We start from the raw sequence: 21286 nt of genomic DNA on the forward strand, positions 1-21286 counted from the left end.
TGATTGAGATGACTGTCAGACTTCTAAAAAGGAAAGGAAAGTTATTGCTGATTTGAGCTATAGAAAAACGAATACTTTGAGTGAAGAATGATAATGATAGACAAAAATATTGCCGATATCTTTTGAAAAAGATCAATTTAATGGCACAAAGCGAATCTCTGAGTTTCAGAAAGGAGCGAAAAATCAGCTTATTAAATAATGTGAATTTCAGAAGCATGGCTTACTTTTTTTTCCAACTCACTAATGTTGTTTCACCTTTTTTATCTAGTGATCTAGATGGTCATGCGAATTATTCATTGTTTGCTAAGATCACCAGCTCAGCGTAACATATTTCCATAGGATAGTAATATTCTCTTCCTTTATTGTAAGAAAGGGTATTTCTCATTAATATTAAATACGCTCATCAATTTCAATTTGGGACAATGTTTATGATCCCAGCGGTTTCAGAACGGACGAATCAGGTTGTTTATGGTAGTCTCTGGCAAAGTTAAGTAAATACATGAGATACCTGCTTTGTAGGTGCATTCTTTAAATGTCTTCACCGGCCTGACACGCGAACGTAAGGTCATTTCCCCTTCACTCCAATATATAACGTTTTATGTACACTACATTGCAATAGGCACTCGACATAACGCATCCACGATGTCTTGCTCAACAGATAGCATGAGATTCACACTTTTTCAATATGGCGCCTGCCGAAGAAATAAGTGTTTGCCTATTTGGCTGTGGGTTAAAGTCCTCGCCTGCAAAAACGAGGTCGTTGGATGCAGCCCCACTTGTGCAGGCATGCACCACCACACGTGTAGGCGATTGAGCTTGGTCGTTATCAATTACATTCCGCTGAAGAAAATGCCTTATAAGGGCTGATAAAAAAAATAGCAACGGAATGTTTTATTGAGGTTATGAAAACGGTTTCATATGCATAAAATAGTCAGTTTTCATCATTAAATGTTCATTGTCTATTCCTATGTACTTGATTAAATATACTTAAATCGATACCACTTTATATTTGGCCTGACGTATCTAAAATGAGGCATATGATCTTTGAACCTGGCCTTAATATTTCTCATTGTCCGGTTGGCTTAAACTGAATTACAGAAGGAGCTACTAATTCTGAAGATACTAGACTTTTGTGAGGGATCAAATTTATCCTTTGAATTACTGAACAAATGTTGTAGTTATTCTTACTGATAATACATATCTTATTATAAACTGCTTTCAGAATATTCCCTAGAATTTTTAAATTTTTGGTCGAACGTAAGTTTGCTACATTCATTATATTTATTCTGCTTAATGTTGGTGGCGTTTTAAATAAAAAATTTTTACGGTTGTCGTTATTTACTAAAAATCGAATAATATACTCTGTGAAGGTTTGCTTTTGGTTATGATTAAATTTCTTTAGTAATGATGTTGATCAATCTTCATGTATTTGATTTTAGTGGGATGAATATTTACTAGTCTGTGCAAAAGAGGATGAAAAATGCGTTTTTGCCCGTTATGTACGAAAGAATAATAATGGAATTATTGTTTTTCGTACATATAGATTTCCTTCGGAAATCGTAAGAAATTTTTATTGTTGACTCGTTGTATCAAATTCGCCTGTTGGTTTGTTTGTACTTAGGGAGAAATCCTAGCAACTGGATTCCTGGCAATACGGTGATTAGCTGAAGTGCTAAAAAAACTCACGGATATCGCAGACCTGGATGATAACAAATTTAATTTTTTATAATAAAAACCTCTAATGTTTAATATCTTTAAAGCCATTATGAAATTTGAGGAGGGTCTTGATAAAAAAGTTTTGAATAAGTTTTTTATTTCCCTTGTGGATTTGAAATAACAGAAACAAAAAAAATACATTAAACCTTACACTAAGATAATTGAAAAATGAAAGTGAATGTTAATCCATCCATTTTTGAAGGATTATAGAAAAAATTTTGTCTCACCTGATACAAAAAACTAAAAATGGATAGGACACCTATGACAATAATGCTATTTGATTTGAAGTGTTTTAGTATCATTTGTATAATATATTTAAATAATATTAATTTGTCATTAACGCTGAAAGTTAAAAGCAGGTACTTGTTAGATTGACAATATAGTTTTTTTCTTCAGCTTAGTTGCACACGCGTTTCAAATCATTCGTTATTTAATGATTTTTTTCCAGCTCCCACGGTCAATAATCCACTCTGAGATAATTGTAAATCCAATTTCAAACTCGAGTGCATAGCTTCTTACGGACGGGTTTACGATTGCGCCAAACTGTTATCTCATATCGCGTGATGTCTCTTATCGTGCAGCCACTGTTACTATGTGAAGTCTTTTGCCGTGTAAGCGGAAAATTCGACATTTTTAATCGAAGTAATTACGACATTTCATATCTGAAGTATCTGTCTGTCATTTTATTTTTAATAACTGATCAACTATTGCACGTTAGTTTTTTAAAAATATGTTGTGTATTTCGTGGGAAAATAAACTTCTAATGGATTAATTTGATAGTGTTAGTTCAGTTTAAAACCTAAGGTATGACAGTGTTTCGCATCCGATTTGTTCTCAGAGATCAGTAACACATAAAATCTATTATAACTTTTTCTCACTAACTAATTTTCTCTTCTACATAAACGTCATATTTGAACTCTAACCAATCAGCGACGATTGTTCAGTGAAATAGTGGCCCAAAATACGCTACGAGAAGTGAATGAGCACTAAAACTTAGTTGCTGCGTGTTGATTGATTTCAAGGGACTTTGATTTCTTAATCTTCGTGAATGCAACCAATATACCTTCCTCCGTTACTATTTATCCAGAACCCCCTTCTTATTTCTAACTTTATTTCTTTCCACTCTACTCTGTTTAGCCTCCTTATAACCTATACATCCTCATAATAAACATCATAAATGTTATCGGTATATGCTGAAATTTCATAAATTCTTAAAGCGGCAGAAGAAACGAACAGATAGATTCAACGTGAACACATGATGCACCAAATAAGCTGCATACTATGAAACCATCTTTCGAACATCACTCACACATACTTATGTATGGAATGAATGAAACGAGAAATGATAAAAAGTCATGTGGAAAAAACGTCTAAAACCCTAGTATCCAGTGTCTAAACACCAACATGTGTCTTTTTTTCTATCAACATTCAGTTGAACTTTGATACAAGATAGTTAAAAGGACCGGCATTATTTCCTCACTTACAAATGTTTCGGAATGTCCTATTTTACTTAAAGAGATACATATAAAGAAGTAGGAGCAGGAGAATGAGTGGAATCAACAGTTATACAGTAATTTATATATGAATCCATGGGCTTAGCCTGCCAGGGGCAAGAGGGGGAGATGCCCTCCCCTTAAACAAAAGTCTTTTAAGTAGTTTTAGGACTGGATTGAAACCAAAGCCTATAGTTCACTAAAAATATTTGTGCAAGAAATGTAACTAAGCAAAGTTTCTTTAAGCAAACGATTTAAAAAAATAATAAAACGCTGTTATAATTATCTTATAATGTTAGTTCCATTGACCTTTTCCATATTTAAATATTACAACTTTAACAAACGTTGCTTAACCCTCCATCAACTTTTGATCCTTGGCACGCCGTTGTCTATTATTAAACATAAATTAAAATTATTTATAATATATAGGGAAATAAATCAGTTGATGTTTTCTAAGATTCTCTTGTTCCATTATTGATATATCTTTCGACCCCATAAATGTTATCAAAAATAGATTTTTTACTTTTTTGGAACAATTCTACTGTGTATAAATAAGCCAAACCGAATATAATCTCAGAAGAGCCTGTATTTAAAATTATTTTATTGGCATTTATTTTATCAATATCAGATTGAAATACAATAATTAATGACTATTTATGAAATACATGAAAGCATTTTGAGTTGAATGTACAACAAAATGTGTGTTCATTCTTATACATTAATAATATATAATATAATTCAAAACATTCATATACATTTTGGTAATGGGGTTCCAGACCTAACTATAGACGTTGACATTTACGGAACATGTGCGGAAAAAATCAAAAATGAATTGTGTGGATAATCTTCAATTTAAATGTTACAGATGTTTTTTTTATACGTATTGCTCAAATAAATATTCTAATGACCACATCAGGCAAAGATTTTTTCCGAAATCGATATGCATCAAAAAGTTCTGTTTTTTAATATTTAGGGTTATCACCGACATCCAAAACAAGATCCCAGGTAGCATATCATAAGTCATTGAGTTTAAATGAAAGGAAGAAAGAAGGAAGGGGCTAATCAAGCAAGTTTGTTATGGGTTTCTTACGGCCAGGCCGACAAACATCCAGAGTAATGACAAAATGGATGCCAAACTTTCAGCAATTCCAAAACGCAAATTTTTTATTCAAGATTAAAAGTCCCTGATTTTACGTACAAAATTTAGTTTTCCATTGCACCCATACTACTTTCATGAACTTCATAAATAGTCATTTATTTTTTAAAATTCAATGTGTAATGATAAAATTAGTACCAATAAAAATGTGAAATAAAGCAAATATTTTCTCTTCTGATATCTCTAATTTCTTTCAAACCATAAATCATGTCTATTTTATCGTGGATTTAGGTTAGATAATACAGCATATCACCGGACATAATAGAACATATCATCAAAGAATTTTAACTACCGAATATAAAGATTTTGTCAAATACGTGGCATGAAAAGGCATAGGATTATATCTGACGGTAATAACAGCATAATCCTACGAGGCAGCAATGTAAGGTATTGTGGGTTGGATAATTGCCTATACATACCTAATTCGGCCAATGTAAAGAAAGCGCAACATTTTGTTCGCGATCCGATTTTCGCTTCACTTATTGAAGAAATACCTATAAGCTTTAACATATAATAACTGAAATTTAGAGGTTTATACGGACAAATAAGAAACTTGAAAAGGGGATTAATTAATCTCAGGAAAACATATTTTTCTTGCGTACCAAGTGACTTGATAAGTGACACATTTTGAGTATTTTCTAAAATATCGAGATACTAGATAAATGTCATTATTATCTCACTAAAAATCGGTTTAAACTTAAGTTAATCAAATAAAGTGAATTATATACGAATAAAAGGAAATTGAAAGATTTTTTGCGTTTTTTAATAATATTGCGTTTTCGCAGCTTTGGCCGAAAATGGCATATCAAGGTTTGACTGTATTTTTATTCGTAATCATTTTATCGTCATTTTAAATCGTCATTTAATTAAAATATGTTTAAATCAAGACCTAATGCAACAGTGAAATAAAAAGCCGTAAAAGATTTTCTAGAGAATACTATTTATTATCCACATTTTTTTTAATATTCACATTATTTGAAATTATTGATCCCAAATCATCAAATGGAATAAAATATTCTGTTCATTCAAATTGGAAATTAATAGAGGTCAATTACGGAGCTCATATGTTATTTTTACTCCAGATAAGCAGCCTTGAATGTCCGCCATTAGCTTCGGCCACGCCCAGCCCACGAACAGTATTCTTATCGGCCGACGCCGCGTGAAGTGTGAACAATATGATCAACTCGCGACTAACGTTAAGAGCATCAGAAGACGAATTCATCCCATTGGATAAATTTACAAATGATCCTCATAATTACGCAACAAGGAAATAACTTTATACCGGTTTGTGCTTTAAATCTTCAACCCAATCATTAAAGATTCTGTATATATTTTTTTACCACAGAGTAAATTATATCGCTCCGCAAATCAACGTAAATGTATGCAAGGAGGAGTACAGTTATTTGTACTTACTGTTAAAAGGTTGCTATGGCGAATGAAAAATACCAATAATAATAACTAAATTCGTTTTCTTGCAGCTAATTCCGGAATTTTACGGGAACAAAGTCGTGGGGTAAACTACAGCTCTGGGAGAGGAGAAAGTATTTAATGAGGCACAGATATACCCAGATCATCTGTTGCGAATTATTGGGACTATTAAATATCGTCTGCATAGACGGCAAGAGAAAATTGTATACCTGTAAATGCTTGAAATATATAGTTAGTGATGGAAGGAGATAAAGTTGCGATTTTGCACTTTCCTGTGCCCTGTTTTGTGGGCGTATTCATAGTTTTCCCCATTTATAAACCATTTTTAATCAATACATTTATAAAAATTTACTTGAATCAGCATTTGTTCCTTTATGTGTGCGAATGATGCAGAGCATTCCTTTAAATTTTTAACTAAGCTTCATCTATGAAGCTAGCAGTCCTCTCTATCATACGCAATCATACTGGAAGAGTGGCCGTCCTTCCAGGGTTGGTATCACTGCATTCGTGGCAAGAGTTGTGCTAGGAAGGCAAATGCAATAAAGCAAGAATAGATTTAAGGTGACACACGTGAGGGAATTTCTGGTACCTTCTTCTCCAGAGAGAAAGATATTGGGGTCTAGGGAAGACAATGTATGACTTATTACAACCCAATACATCCTACTCAAATCTTTCAATATTCGTCAATGCAAACAACTTTTTGAAACACAGGGATCGCCATCTTGGATTACACCCAAGGGAACTTTTCCAATCTCCTAATTAATACAAAATAATAAACAGAAACGTCGGAGCATTGAAATACCACAGAGCGCAGTTGTTTGAATTGTACTCACAGTAAAACTGGACCTCGCAAATGAAAAGGCAGGCTAATTCGGCAGTCTTCTTCTAGCTCAGTGTCTTCAAGGTGCGTCTAAACGGCGTCTTCTCCGGTAGGAAAGTAAGCGAAGGATTATCTTACACCCATTTCATATCCTCCGTTTTTTTGCTATTTATCTATAAGTGCTCGCAATGACAACGTTCATAGATGTCATGTGATTCATGTGTTCACGTGAGGGATGTGTGCGATTTCCACACCGAAGGAAGATATCCTGGAAAAGGTGTTGACTTAAGAAACAGAGATAAATGGCGTATTCTTGGGAAGATTTTATTGGAGTGAAAACACTGAGTGGACTTTTGATAAAGTATTTGTTGAAATGCAAGTTTGAGATGAATATTATACTTCTAAAAAGAACATATGCTGACGTGAGCTCTTAAAAAACAATTACTTCGAGTGAGCAATGATAATGATAGACAAGAATGGTATCTTTTTAAAAAGATCAATTTGTAGTACGAGTCGAATTTAATGTCTAAAAAACGGACGAGAGAGCAGTTAATTGAAGAATGTTAGTTGCGGAGGCATAAATTTAATTGTTTCCATCTGAATAACGTCATTTCATCTTACTAATCTAATGGGTCATTGGAAGAATTCATAGTTGGAACGATCGCTGGCTCAGCGTAACAAATTTTCATGCAATAATATTTTATGTATTTATTTTAACAAATAGTATTTCTCATTAATTTTAAAAAAAGCTCATTGAATTTGATTTGAAACAATATTTATTAACGTAGCAAATTCCTAATGGACGATTCATAATATTTTATACAGCCCCTGTCAAAATTTAATGAACATTTGAGTGATCTGCTGTCTACGTGCAGACTCTAAATTTCTTGATCGGTTTGACACATGTTCTTTGATAATATATCTCCTTTCCAAAATTACATACTATATTATGCATCATTGAAATACGAAAAATTCAATATTCAAGGCGCATCCTTACCCATTCTTTCATCAAATCATTTCAGTCGCATTATTTATTGCCTAATGTGCGGAATAATTTCAATCATAGTAACCGGTAATACTGACCATTATATACCAGGGTTGCTTTTTCCCGTGGTTATTTACCCACACAAAATTACGGATAGTTTGCTATTAAAATTTTTAATTACGTTTTCTAGCATACGAGGCCTATATGTTATGCCTGTTGCATACTTCTTTACCAACGCTGAAATTTGGGGTCACGAAGACTACACCCTCACGTAATTCGTCGTTTAAGAATGTTTTACATTATATGGGATTCAAGTAGTCGGGAATCGATATCTAATAAAGCTCGCGTAAGGCGTCACGACAAATGAATGCCATAACCAAAAATTGAGTTAATTCGGCGAAGATAATTTGCTGTGAATGTGTAATGATTATGAAAAAATCTTGCGCGACCTGTTATGAAAGCCGTGTTACGCTGATTTGCGTCGTTTGCGCCATCTATACAGTGATAATAAAAATATATTTTAGAATGTCTATTTTTATGTGTATTGTTAATAACCAAAATTTTCGTGCTTGGTTATACTTTTGAGTGCCTATATTTTGCGTTCATAGCAGGTTTTAGAATAGCTAATTTTATGGCTGTGTGTGAAAATAATTTACAGGCCAGGCGATAGCTATCTTTTACATTATTCCGTGCTCATATATTTAAGAATAGATGAACAGTTATGATGTGTATGAAATGTCGAATTTTTATAAATAAACCTCAAGGAATATGCGAATGCTGGATTTTTGAGGTTTAAGCTTATCTCGGTTGAAAGGTGGTAACATTTAATAGATCCGCGCTTTTTGGATTTCTGTCTTCGAAATTAACTTGATCGGCTGGGTATTGGTGCATTGAATTGGTCTTAGTTCGAAAGTAAAAAGAAGCTGTTATATTTTTTTAAGTATGTTGGGTTCAAATCTTTATAATCAGAAAGAGAAAAGCTACAATTCTAGGACAAGGGTCAAAATACGAAAAATCGGCGATATTTCACAAGTGCATCCACCGTAAATTTTACATTTCTCTTCATTACGTAAATATTCTATTCAAAACGGTCTTAACGCTTATATCATCGTGGTTACTAAGACGACGTTAAGTATTGTTAAGAGCGAAAGAGCGTATCCTCCGTCTATTTCATCTTTTAAAACGATATTGTGTTTTCTTTCCCTTTTTAAGCAACTTATGGACCCAATACTCGAACACGCGTGACACAAACATGTTCCCACCCCCCTCTCGAACCCGCTTGATGAAATCAAGCGCCTATTGACTCGTTATTTTATAAAGTTCCTGGCTAAATATAATGAATATATGAGTGATCTGCTGTCTACGTGCAGACTCTAATCATCGTGATCGGTTTGACACATGCACGTAGGCTTTATCTCTTCTTAACACCACTTACCCGTTTTACCTACGCTATATATCTATAGGCACTCAACATAACGCGTTCGCGATGTCTTGCTCTGCAAATAGCATGAAACTCACACCTTTTGAATATGGCGCCGGGCGAAGATATTCGTATTTGCCTCGTTGAAAGTGGTTTATAGTCCTCGCCTGCAAAAACGAGGTTGTTGGATGCAGCCCCATTTGTGCAGGCATGCACCACCACACGTGTTGTCGATTGAGCTTGGTCGTCATCAATTACATTACGCTGCTGAATATGCCTTAAATTCACTGATAAAGATAAATAGCAACTGAATGCTTTACTGAGGTAATGAAAACGGTTTCCCACGCATAAAATAGTCAATTTTCATCATTAAATGTTCATTGTCTATTCTAATGTACTTGATTAAATATACTTAGAACGACATCAATTTATTTTTGGTCTTTCGTATCCAAAATGAGCCGTATGTTCATTGAATGTGGCCTTAACCCATTACCGGCCGAGTAAAGAAATACTTGAAAATATATCATTTTTTCTCTTCATTTTACCTAATAACATGCTAAATAAGGTAAATTGAAAATATGGGGCTTCAAAAAAATTTGCTTATGGTAAAAAAAAAATGTTGCGTTTTCGCAACGTTGGCCGAATCCGGTATCTGTATGCATATGTGCAACCCGCATTACAATACATTGCCGTCTCATAGGAATATGCTGTTTTTACTGTCCGATATAATCCTATACCTTTTTATGCCACGTATATGACAAATATCGTCATATTGGATAAATTAAATCCTTGGATATTATGTTTCCAATGAGATGTTGTTGTTATTTGACCTAAATCCACTATAAAATAGACATGCTTTACGGTTTGAAAGAAATAAGTCAAAGCGAAAATTTTCTCCGAAGAGCATGTATTTTACATCTTTTCATTGCCTTTAATTTTATCAATGCAGATTGAATTACAACAATTAATGGCTAGTTATGAAATACTCAAGAATTTTGGGTGCAATGGAACATAAAATTTCGTACATTCATACATGGTTTGGCTTTTACACTGTTTCGGCAACTACTGAATTTTTTTAACTCTATGGCCAAATTCGTCGTTTCATGCTTCATGAATCCGCGATGAATTACATGGCCTAACTTTTTCTATGTTTAAGGACGCGAATTATACAGGGGTGCGTCATCTACTGACTGATTCAATTCACTTTTTAGATGCGTCCCTGCTAGATACGATTTGAAGTCTACCATTGAAATTTACTTCCGTTGCATAACCTGTACAATCTCCTGGCGTTAGTGCAAACGCTGTCCAGTAAGTTGATAAGTTAGGACTTTTTTCCCCTGAATTCTAGTGCGGTAATTTGCATTATCAAGTAGGTCCACACCTCCCATGTATTTACTATACTCCCCAATAACACGAATAGTATTTTCTTTTACTAACATAGAATAGTATGTGAAATAGTATTTTCTTTTTTCTGCTGAAACTTTTCCCTCTGCCCAATGGAAGCGAAAAACTTGAATTGCTGTCTACAGGGACAATCTAGTTATCATTCCATCGAACAATACTAAGACCTTCGGCTTTATCAAATGTTTGTTTTCATGTTCCCCTCGGTTTCAAGTCGATGGTTTTATTATATTCTATCAGGAACTCCTCCGTTATATTTTCATGGATGGCTCCAGTGACAAATTATCCATTTTCTTTCAAAACAATAAATAGTCTTCAAGATGAAAAGAAGTTATCGAAAAACACCTTGAGAAATTCCAGAATAACACTTGCTTTCAAGCCTATATTTCAATGGAAGTAATTTTCTATCGCCTGGTTGAACCCTAAAACCGTCTGAATAACATAAGCACCAAAGTTAAAAGCAAAATCTAAAAGGCTTGTTTTAAAAGAACATTTATGCACTGTAGTGACCAAAGTAAGGTACCATTTGCTCATTATTTCAAAATGTATGCGCAAATATTCCGAATTGTAATAATTTTTAATTCAAGTCGTCAAATTGAGGTCATAATTTACAAATCAATCATTTTATTCCAGATAGGAATTGTCTGAAAAGTGTAGATTATTTTTTATTAATCTAAATATGTTTTCGTTCAATCATTTCCGAACCAAATCTACGCCTTATCGTCTTCTTTCATACAATATCTTGTTGTGGAAGTCGGTGATATCGCTGAATCGTGAAGTAAGGAAGGACTAATTCGGATTGAATGTACAAAGTTTTGTGTTCCATTGCATCCGAAATGCTTTCATGTAATTCATAAATAGTCATTATTTGTTGTTATTCAATCTGTTGAGATAAAAACGTCAATTTAAAACTGTAAAATACGTTATCTTCTGTAAAAATATTCACTTTGACTTATTTCTTTCAACCCGTAATGCATCTCTAATTTAAATTGGATATACATAAATAATGCAGCATCTCGTTGGAAATACAACATCTAACAATTTTAACTATCAAATATGACGATATCTGTCAAATACGAGGCATAAAAAGGCGTAGGATTATATCTGACAGTAAAAACGGCATAATCCTACGAGAAGGAAATATGTGGTAGTGCGGGTTGCATAACTGCCTATAGATACCGGATTCGGCCAACGTTGCGAAAACGCAACATTATTTTCCGGATCTGATTTTCGCTTATTGTTGACTCCCTGACGAAATATAAGCATTAATATCTATTAATTGAAATTTCTACGTTCACATGGACGAATAAAAAGCTTAATAAAGGGAATAGTAACTCTTAGGAAAAATTATTTATCTTGCTTAACAGGAGACTCGAAAATTGATACATTTTGAGTATTTTTATAAATATCGAAATAGTTATTAAATGTCATTAAAATCTCACTAAAAATCAGTTTAAACATATTTTTATCGAAAAAAGCGAATTGTACATGCACAAAATTCAAATTAAACATTTTTTTTGCATTTCTCAATAATGTTGCGTTTTCGCAACGTTGGCCGTAAATGGGTTAATATTCTTCAGTGTCCATCAGCGTAAACTGAATTAACAGAGAAGCAATTCTTTCAGCAGATTTTAGACTTTTGTGAGAGAACATTTTTATGCTGAGCATTACTGAACAAATATTTTAGTTTTTCTTACTGATAATACATATTTTATTATAAACTGCTTTGAGAATGTTCCCTAAGATTTTCAAAATGCAGTTCGAACGTAAGTTTGCCATATTCATTATTTTTATTCTCCGTAGAGATGGTGGCGCTTTGAAAAAGACATTTTTATGGTTGTCGTTATTTACTAGAAATCGAATAATATACTCTGTGAAGGTTTGGTTTTGGTGATATTTCTTTAGTAATGATGATGATCAATCTTCTAATATTTGGTTTTCGTGGGAAGAGGATATTTACTAGTCTGTGCAAACGATAAAAAATGCGTTTTTTCCTGTGATGTGAGAAAGAATAATAATGGAAATGTGGTAATTCGTAAGTTTCGATTTGCTGCGGAAATCGTATGAAATTTTCATTACTTACTCGTTGTATTAAACTCGCCGACTGGTTTGTTTGTTCTTAGGGAGAAATCCTAGCAACTGGATTCCTGAAGATTTGCTGATTAGCTGAATTGCTAAATAAAATTCACGGATATCTCACACCTGGATGATAACAAATTTCTATTTTTTATAATAATAACGTATAATATTTAATATCTGTAGAGCCATTACGAAATTTGAGAAGGTTCTTGATACAAACGTTTTGAATAAATTCGTTATTTCTCTTGTCGATTTGAATTGATATAAATAAAAAAACTACAATAAATCTTACATTCACATAATTGGAGAATGAATGTGTATGTTAATCCTTCCATTTTTTAAGTAATCAAGATAATTTGTGTCACCTGATCCATAACACTAAAATGGAATGAAATAGAACATATTTGACAATAATATTGTGCAATTTGATTTGAAGTGTTTTAGTATCATTTGTATAATATATTTAAATAATATTAATTTGTCATTAACGCTGAAAGTTAAAAGCAGGTACTTGTTGGATTGAAAATATAGTTTTCTTCTTCAGTTGTACACGCGTTTCAAATCATTCCTTGTTTAATGACTTTCCTCCAGCTCCCACACTCAATTATCCACTCTGAGATAATTGTAAATCCAATTTCAAACTCGAGTGCATAGGTTCTTACGGACGGGTTTACGATTGCGTCAAACTGTTATCTCATATCGCATGATGTCTCTTATCGTACGGCCACTGTTATCATGAGAAGTCCTTTACCGTGCAAGCGGAAAATACGACATTTTTAATCTAAGTAATTACGACATTTCAAATCTGAAGTATCCGTCTGTCATTTTATTTTTAATATCTGATCAACTATTGCACGTTAGTTTTTTTAAAATATGTTGTGTATTTCGTCGGAAAATAAACTTCTAATGGATTAATTTGATAGTTTTAGTTCAGTTTTAAACATAATGATTGACAGTGTTTCGCATCCGATTTGTTCTAAGAGATCAGTAACACAAAAAATCTATTATAACCTTTTCTCAATAACTAATTTTCTCTCCTACATAAACGTCTAATTTGAACTCTAACCAATGCAGCGCTTTGATTGCTTAATCCTCGTGAACGCAACCAATGTCCCTTCCTCCGTTACTATTTATCCAGAACCCCCTTTTTATTTCTAACTTTATTTCTTTCCACTCTACTCTGTCTAGCCTCCTTCGAACCTATACAACCTCATAATAAACATCATAAATGCTATCGGTATAAGCGGCAATTTCATAAATTCTTAAAGCGATAGAAGAAACGAACAGATAGATTCAACGTGAACACATGATGCACCAAATAAGCTGCATACTATGAAACCCTCTTTCGAACATGACTCACACATACTTATGTATGGAATGAATGAGACAAGAAATGATAAAAGGCATATGGAAAAAACGTCTAAATCCCTAAAAACCAGAGTCTAAACACCAACAAGTGTCTTTTTTTCTATCAACATTCAGTTGAACTTTGATACAAGACAGTTAAAGAGACCGGCATTATTTCCTCACTTACAAATGTTCCGGAATGTCCTATTTTACTTAAAGAGACGGATGTAAGGAAGTACGAGCAGGAGAATGAGTGGAATCAACAGTTATGCAGTTATTTATGTATATGAATCCTTGGGCTTACCCTGCGAGGGGCAGGAGGGGGAGATGCCCTCCCCTTAAACAAAAGTCTTTTAAGTAGTTTTAGGACTGGATTGAAACGAAAGCCTAAAGTTCACTAAAAAATATTTGTGCAAGACATGTAACTAAACAAAGTTTTTTCAAGCAAACGATTTTATAAACTAATAAAACGCTGTTATAATTATCTTAGAATGTTAATTCTATAGACCTTTTCCATATTTAAATATTACAACTTTAACAAACGTTGCTTAACCCTCCATCAACTTTTGATCCTTGGCACGTCCTTGTCTATTATTGAACATAAATTGAAATTATGTATAAATTATTGTTAAATAAATCATTTGATGTCGTATAAGATTCTCTTGTGCCATTATTGAGATATATTTCGAACCCATAAATCTTATCAAAAATAGATTTTTACCTGTTTGAAACAATTCTACTGTGTATAAATAAGCCAAACCGAATATTATCTCAGAAGAGCCTGTATTTAACGTTATTATTTTGGCATTAATTTTATCAATATCAGATTGAAATACAACATATTTGGCTATTAATGAAATACATGAAAGCATTTTGAGTTCCATGGAACACAAAATTTGTACATTCATATCCATTTTGATGATGGGGTTGAAGACCTAAATATAGACGTTGACATTTACGGAACATTTGAAATACAGGACGAAACGTCAGATGTAGAGACTTACAAGTACGGACCTCTTTTGAAACTCCATAGAAAAGATATTAGTACTTTCATTAAACTCATTATCAAAAAGCAGACTTGTCTCCTTAGGGGAGGAACGACTTTAATTTTACATTAACGTTTTCTCCTACTTCTCTAGAATCGAAATGTGCGGAAAAAATCAAAAATGAATTGTGTGGATAGTCTTCAATTTTAATGTTAGAGAAGTTTTTTTTAATACGTGTTACACAAATAAATATTCTATTGACCACATCAGGCATATTTTTTTCCATAATCGATATGCATCAAAAAGCTCTGTTTTTTTATATTTCACGTTATCACTGACTTCCAAAACAAGATCCCAGCTAGCATATTATAGGTCATTGAGTTAAAATGAAAGTAAAAAACAAAGAAGGCGCTTATCAAGTAAAGTTTTTATGGGTTTCTTACGGCCAGGCCGACAAACAACCAGAGTAATGACAAAATGGATGCCAAACTTCCAGCAATTCCACAATGCAAACATTTTATTCAAGATTAAAAGTCCCTGATAGAATATAGTGAAACCCTCGGAATTAGACAAAGAGGAATATGACAACAAGCGTTTGATGAAGCTGTAGATCTCAGCATTTTTTGACGGAATGATAACTCGGTTGTCACTGTGGACAGTAATTCCAGTTCAACGCTCCCGTTGGGCACATGGAAAGGTTTCAGCAGAAAAAAGAAAACACTATTCCACAGCCACATGTTATTGGGGAGTATTTTCAATAAATCGGAGCTGTGGACATACTTGTTAACGCAAATTTAAATTAGCGAACTGGTATTCTGGGGAAATATGTCCTAGTTTATCAATTTAATGGACAGTGTTTTTACTATCGCCTGGAAATTGAACATGCAATGCAAAGGAAGTAAATTTCTCCGATAGACATCACATCGCATCAAGCAGGGACGTATCAAAAAAGTGAAGTAAATGAGTAAGTAGATGACATATCCCTATACAATATACGTCCATAAACATTTGAAAAGATAGGCCTACCAATTCATCGCGGATTCGTGAAGCATGAAAGGACGACATCGGCCAGTCACTTCAAAAAAGTGAGACCACAAGTAGTTTCCGAAACGTCAGTATAAAAGCCATACCATATACGAATGTACAAAATTTAGTTTTCATTTGCACCCATACTGATTTAATGAACTTCATAAATAGTTAATATTTTTTTTAAATTTAATATTTAATGATAAAATTAGTACTAATTAAAAATGTGAAATAAAGCAAATATTTTATCTTATGATATCTCTAATTGCTTTCAAACCGTAAAGGATGTCTATCTAATGGTGGATTTAGGTTAGATAATACAACATATCACCGGAAATAATAGAACATAACATCAAAGAATTTTAACTACCGAATATAAAGATTTAGTCAAATACGTGGCATGAAAAGACAAGATTATATCTGACGGTAAAAACGGCATATTCCTACGAGGCAGCAAATATAAGGCATTGTGGGTTGGATAATTGCCTATACATACCTAATTCGACCAATGTAAAGAAAGCGCAACATTTTGTTCGCGATCCGATTTTCGCTTCACTTATTGACGAAATATCTAGATTTAACATATATAAACTGAAATTTTGAGGTATATATGGACGAATAATAAACTTGAAAAAGGGATTAATTACTCTTAGGAAAACATATTTTTCTTGCGTACCATGTGCCTTGATAATTCACACATTTTGAGTACTTTCTAAAATATCTAGATACTTATTAAATGTCATTATTATCTCACTAAAAATTGGTATAAAATTAATTTAATCAAATAGAGCGAATTCTATATGAATAAAAGTAAACTGAAACATTTTTTGCATTCTTAATAATGTTGCGTTTTCGCAGCTTTGGCCGAAAATGGCTTATCAAGGTTTGACTGTATTTTTATTCGTCATTATTTTATCGTCATTTTAAATCGTCATTTAACTAAAATATGTTTAAATCAAGACCTAATGCAACAGTGAAATAAAAAGCCGTCAAGAGTTTCGTAAAAGATTTTCTATAGAATACTATTTATTATCCACAATTTTTTTAATATTCACATTATTTGTAATTATTGATCCCAAATCATCAAATGCAATAAAATATTCTGTTCATTCTAATTAGAAATTAATTGAGGTCTATTAGGGAGCTCATATCTGATTTTTACTCCAGATAAGCAGCCTTGAATGTCCGCCATTAGCTTCGGCCACGCCCAGCCCACGAACAGTATTCCTATCGGCCGACGCCGCGTGAAGTGTGAACAATATGATCAACTCGCGACTAATGTTAAGAGAATCAGAACACGCATTCAACCCATCGGACATTTTACAAATGATCCTCATAATTTCGCAACAAGGAAATAACTTTGAACCGGTTTGTACTCTGAATATTCGACCTAATCATTAGAGATTCTGTACATATTATTTTGACCACAGAATAAATTCCGCAAATCAACGTAAATCGCTCCGCAATCAAAACCGCTCCGCAAATCAACGTAAATGTATGCAAGGAGGAGTACAGTTATTTGTACTTATTGTTAAAAGGTTGCTAAGGTGAATGAAAAATACCAATAATAATAACTCAATTCGTTTTCTTGCAGCTAATGCCGGAAATTTACGGGAACAAATTCGTGGGATAAAATACAGCTCTGGGAGAGGAGAAAGTTTTTAATGAGGCTCAGATATACCCAGATCATCTGGTGCGAATATTGGGACTACTAAATATCGTCTGCATAAACGGCAAAAGAAAATTGTATACCTGTAAATGCTTGAAATATATAGTTAGTGATGGAAGGAGATAACGTTGCGATTTTGCACTTTCCCGTGCCCTGTTTTGTGGGCGTATTCACAGTTTTCCCCATTTATAAACCATTTTTAGTCAATATATTTATAAAAATTAACTTGAATGAGCATTTGTTCCTTTATGTGTGCGAATGATGCAGAGCATTCCTTTAAATTTCTAACTAAGCTTCATCTATGAAGCTAGCAGTCCTCTCTATCATACGCAATCACTGTGGAAGAGAGGCCTTGTCTTTCCAGGGTTGGTATCACTGTATTCGTGACAAGAGTAGAGCTACGAAGGCAAATGCAATAAAGCAAGAAAAGATTCAAGGTGATAAACTTGAGGGAATTTCTGGTACCTTCTTTTCCAGAGAGAAAGATATTGGGGTCGTGGAAAGACAATGTATGACTTTTTTCTATCCAATTCTTCCTACTCAAATCTTTCAATATTCGTCAATGCAAACAACTTTTTAAAACGCAAGGGCCGCCATCTTCGATTATATCCAAGGGATTTTTTCTTATCTCCTAAGTAATGGTATATAATAATCAGAAACGTCGGATCATAAAAATACCGCAAAGTACACTTATTGGAATTGTACTCACAGCAAAACTGGACCTCGCAAATGAAAATGCAGGCTAATTTGGCAGTCTTCTTCTAGCTCAGTGTCTTCAAGGTGCGTCTAAACGGCGTCTTCTCCGGTCGGAAAGTAAGCGAAGGATTATCTTACACCCATTTCATATCCTCCGTTTTTTTGCTATTTATCTATAAGTACTCGCAATAACGGCGATCATAGATAGCATGAGATTCATGCGTTCACGTGAGGGATGTGTGCGATTTCCACACCGAAGGAAGATATCCTGGAAAAGGTGTTGACTTAACAAACAGAGATAAGTAGCGTATTCTTAGGAAGATTTTATTGGAGTGAAAACACTGAGTGGACTTTTGATAAAGTATTTGTTGAAATGCAAGTTTGAGATGACTATTATACTTCTAAAAAGAACCTTTGCTGAAGTGAGCTCTTAAAAAACAATTACTTCGAGTGAGAAATGATAATGATAGACAAGAATGGTATCTTTTTTAAAGATCAATTTGTGGTACGAGTCGAATATAATGTCTAAGAAGGGGACGACAGAGCAGCTAATTGAAGTATGTTAGTTGCGGAAGCATAAATTTGATTTTTTTCCAACTCTTTGACGTCGTTTCATCTTACTAATCGAATGGGTCATTGGAAGGATTCATAGTTTGAACGATCGCTGGCTCAGCGTAACAAATTTTCATGCAATAACATTTAAGTATTTATTTTATGAAAATGTATTTCTCATTAATATCAAAATTGCTCATCAAATTTGATTTGAAACAATACGTATTGAACTAGCAATTTATGAATTGACGATTCATATTATTTATACAGCCCCTGGCCAAATTTAATGAATAAATGCGTGATCTGCTGTCTTCGTGCGGACTCTAAATTTCTTAATCGGTTTGACACTTGCACTAATGCTTGCTTACTTCCTAACTCCAATTATCCGTTTTATCAACGCTATATATCTATCGTGATGTCTTGATCTGCGTAGTGCATGAGATTAACAAGTTTTCCATAATGTGCCGGCCGAAGAAATAAATGTTTGCCTCGTTGGCAATGAAGTCAATTCCTGGCCTACAAAAACGAGGTCGTTGGATGCAGCCCCACTTGTGCAGGCATGCCCCACCACGCGTGTTGGAGATTGAGCTTGGTCGTTATCAATTATATTCCGCCGATGAAAATGCATTAAATGCGCTGATAAAGATAAATAGCGACGGAATGTTTTATTGAGGTTATGAAAAATGTTTCATTTGCCTGAATTAGTCAATTTTCATCATCTCATGTTCCTTGAAAATTCCGATGATCTTGATTAAATATCTACAAGTCGATAGCACTTTATTTTTGGCCTGACGTATCTAATATGAGCCATAGGTTTTTGAAACTGGTCTTAAGATTACTCAGGGTTCGGCCGGCATAAACTAAATTACACAAGGAGAAAATATTTTTGAAGATTCCAAACTTTCATGAGGGGTGACTTTTTCATTCGTATCACCCAATAAATGTTTGAGTTTTTTGTTACTGATAATAGATATTAAAACATTCCCTATACCCTTTCGCAGTTGGTGTTGAAGGTGCAGGAACGAAGTTACTGTTTTACCTTCCGGTCAGTTTCTAACACCACTTGGTACTCACACCAGCCTAGGAGAAATTTTCAGGGCTCCCTTAGGAAAGTTTTATCTATATCATATTTGTATGTAACTTCATACCCCGTGAAGTATCATGCAGGTCAAATAACTTACTACTCTTGATATGACTGCTCAAGTATGGCTCTTCCCCAAAAATAAAATAATTTCTAATGAAGGCGAAAGGACAAACGGGTATTAAAAAGAGGCGAAAAAAAACTTTGCGGTCCCATTTAATCAGAGGGACGATTGTCAAGGACGTAAACAAATTGGATTATTCACATGTGGAACGAAAGCGAGAGCATTGTGTCGCTGGATGATTATAGATTTCTTCACTGATGCACTATAAAATATTAATGATGGCCGACGACGCACTTCGGCGCGATACTTTGCTGAAGCTGACCGATGAGAAGACCCACCGGACAACGTGAGGTTATCAACGAATGACTCCTATATAAACGTAAGGAGCTCTCAATAATTTATCTTCCAACCGAAGGTAAATATGAACCAATTTGGCATATATAATTGCTGTGTCAGGTGATATATGCAGTAAACTAATACCCCAATAAAATAAATGTACCGATTCGTACAATAAAAATATCACCAACAAAGATAATGTGTCAGCGCGCCGTCAGCTTCGAGCACCTCGAGATGCTTGTACCAGCGCAGAACAAATTTCCAAGTTTCCCTCCGCAAAGTTAATAATATTTATTTTCATCCTTGGACAAAACAAGAGCTTTTACTCATTTGTCACCAAGATGTCACTGAATTCCTCTGCCAGCTACAATCATCCACCTTTAGCTGCCATGCAATGCAATAGCCTCGGAGAGCATCCCACTGACATTTGGCGTCGAACATCAAAGAAACTAAAGACAATCAAAGCGCATGGAACTTGGATGTGTTTATGACTCGTACAGATAACGTTTGTCTAAACAATCGTCCTAACGATACTTGGCCGATCCAGAGGCGCAGCGAGGGGGGGTTTTGGGGGTTAAACCCCCCCCCCCCCAGAGCTCAGAGAAATATTTAAATATAATCCATTTTACTTAATTGGATTGATATTACTAATAGAATAGTGTAAGGATTAATACAATATCCCTCAGAAAACCGTAAAACTCACCATTTTGAACCGTTTATCTTAAATTTCCGCAATTAATTAATCTCGCACTTATGGCTTATCCTGGTGGGTATTCCATACCACCAAACACCCATGTATTAGTTGTACCTAAATACACCCCCCAGCCTTAATTCCTGCTGCGCCCCTGGGCAGATCTAACCCTGTGAATGCATGTGCTGACGAAAGTTCACGTAGTTCCGAAGGTTGCCACTTTACGATGGTTAAGCGCTGGAAGACCGGAAGTGGAAGCGACAATAGAAAGACGAAAAGTTCGTGTATCTCCCTTCGCTCTATTTTCTTCATGGATTCGTCCATGCGAGGGAGACTATGG

General features: G+C 34.2%; 1 protein-coding gene across 4 annotated transcripts in view; it reads right to left on the bottom strand.

Annotated features, from left to right (window-relative positions):
* LOC124169987 overlaps positions 1-21286 on the bottom strand; it is a 106513-nt gene that overhangs the window by 13519 nt on the left and 71708 nt on the right. The window contains exon 1 of one of the 4 annotated variants that reach the window (XR_006867277.1): positions 18236-18356. The exons of 2 other annotated variants lie outside the window; for them this stretch is intronic. The gene's annotated coding sequence lies outside the window, so the exon portion shown is untranslated. Of the gene's footprint in view, positions 1-6626; positions 6779-18235; positions 18357-21286 lie in introns of those variants that run through there. One more of the 4 variants, XR_006867278.1, reaches the window with a different exon arrangement.

Source organism: Ischnura elegans, chromosome 13 (genome assembly GCF_921293095.1).
Source record: "Ischnura elegans chromosome 13, ioIscEleg1.1, whole genome shotgun sequence".
Taxonomy (NCBI): Eukaryota; Metazoa; Arthropoda; class Insecta; order Odonata; family Coenagrionidae; genus Ischnura; species Ischnura elegans.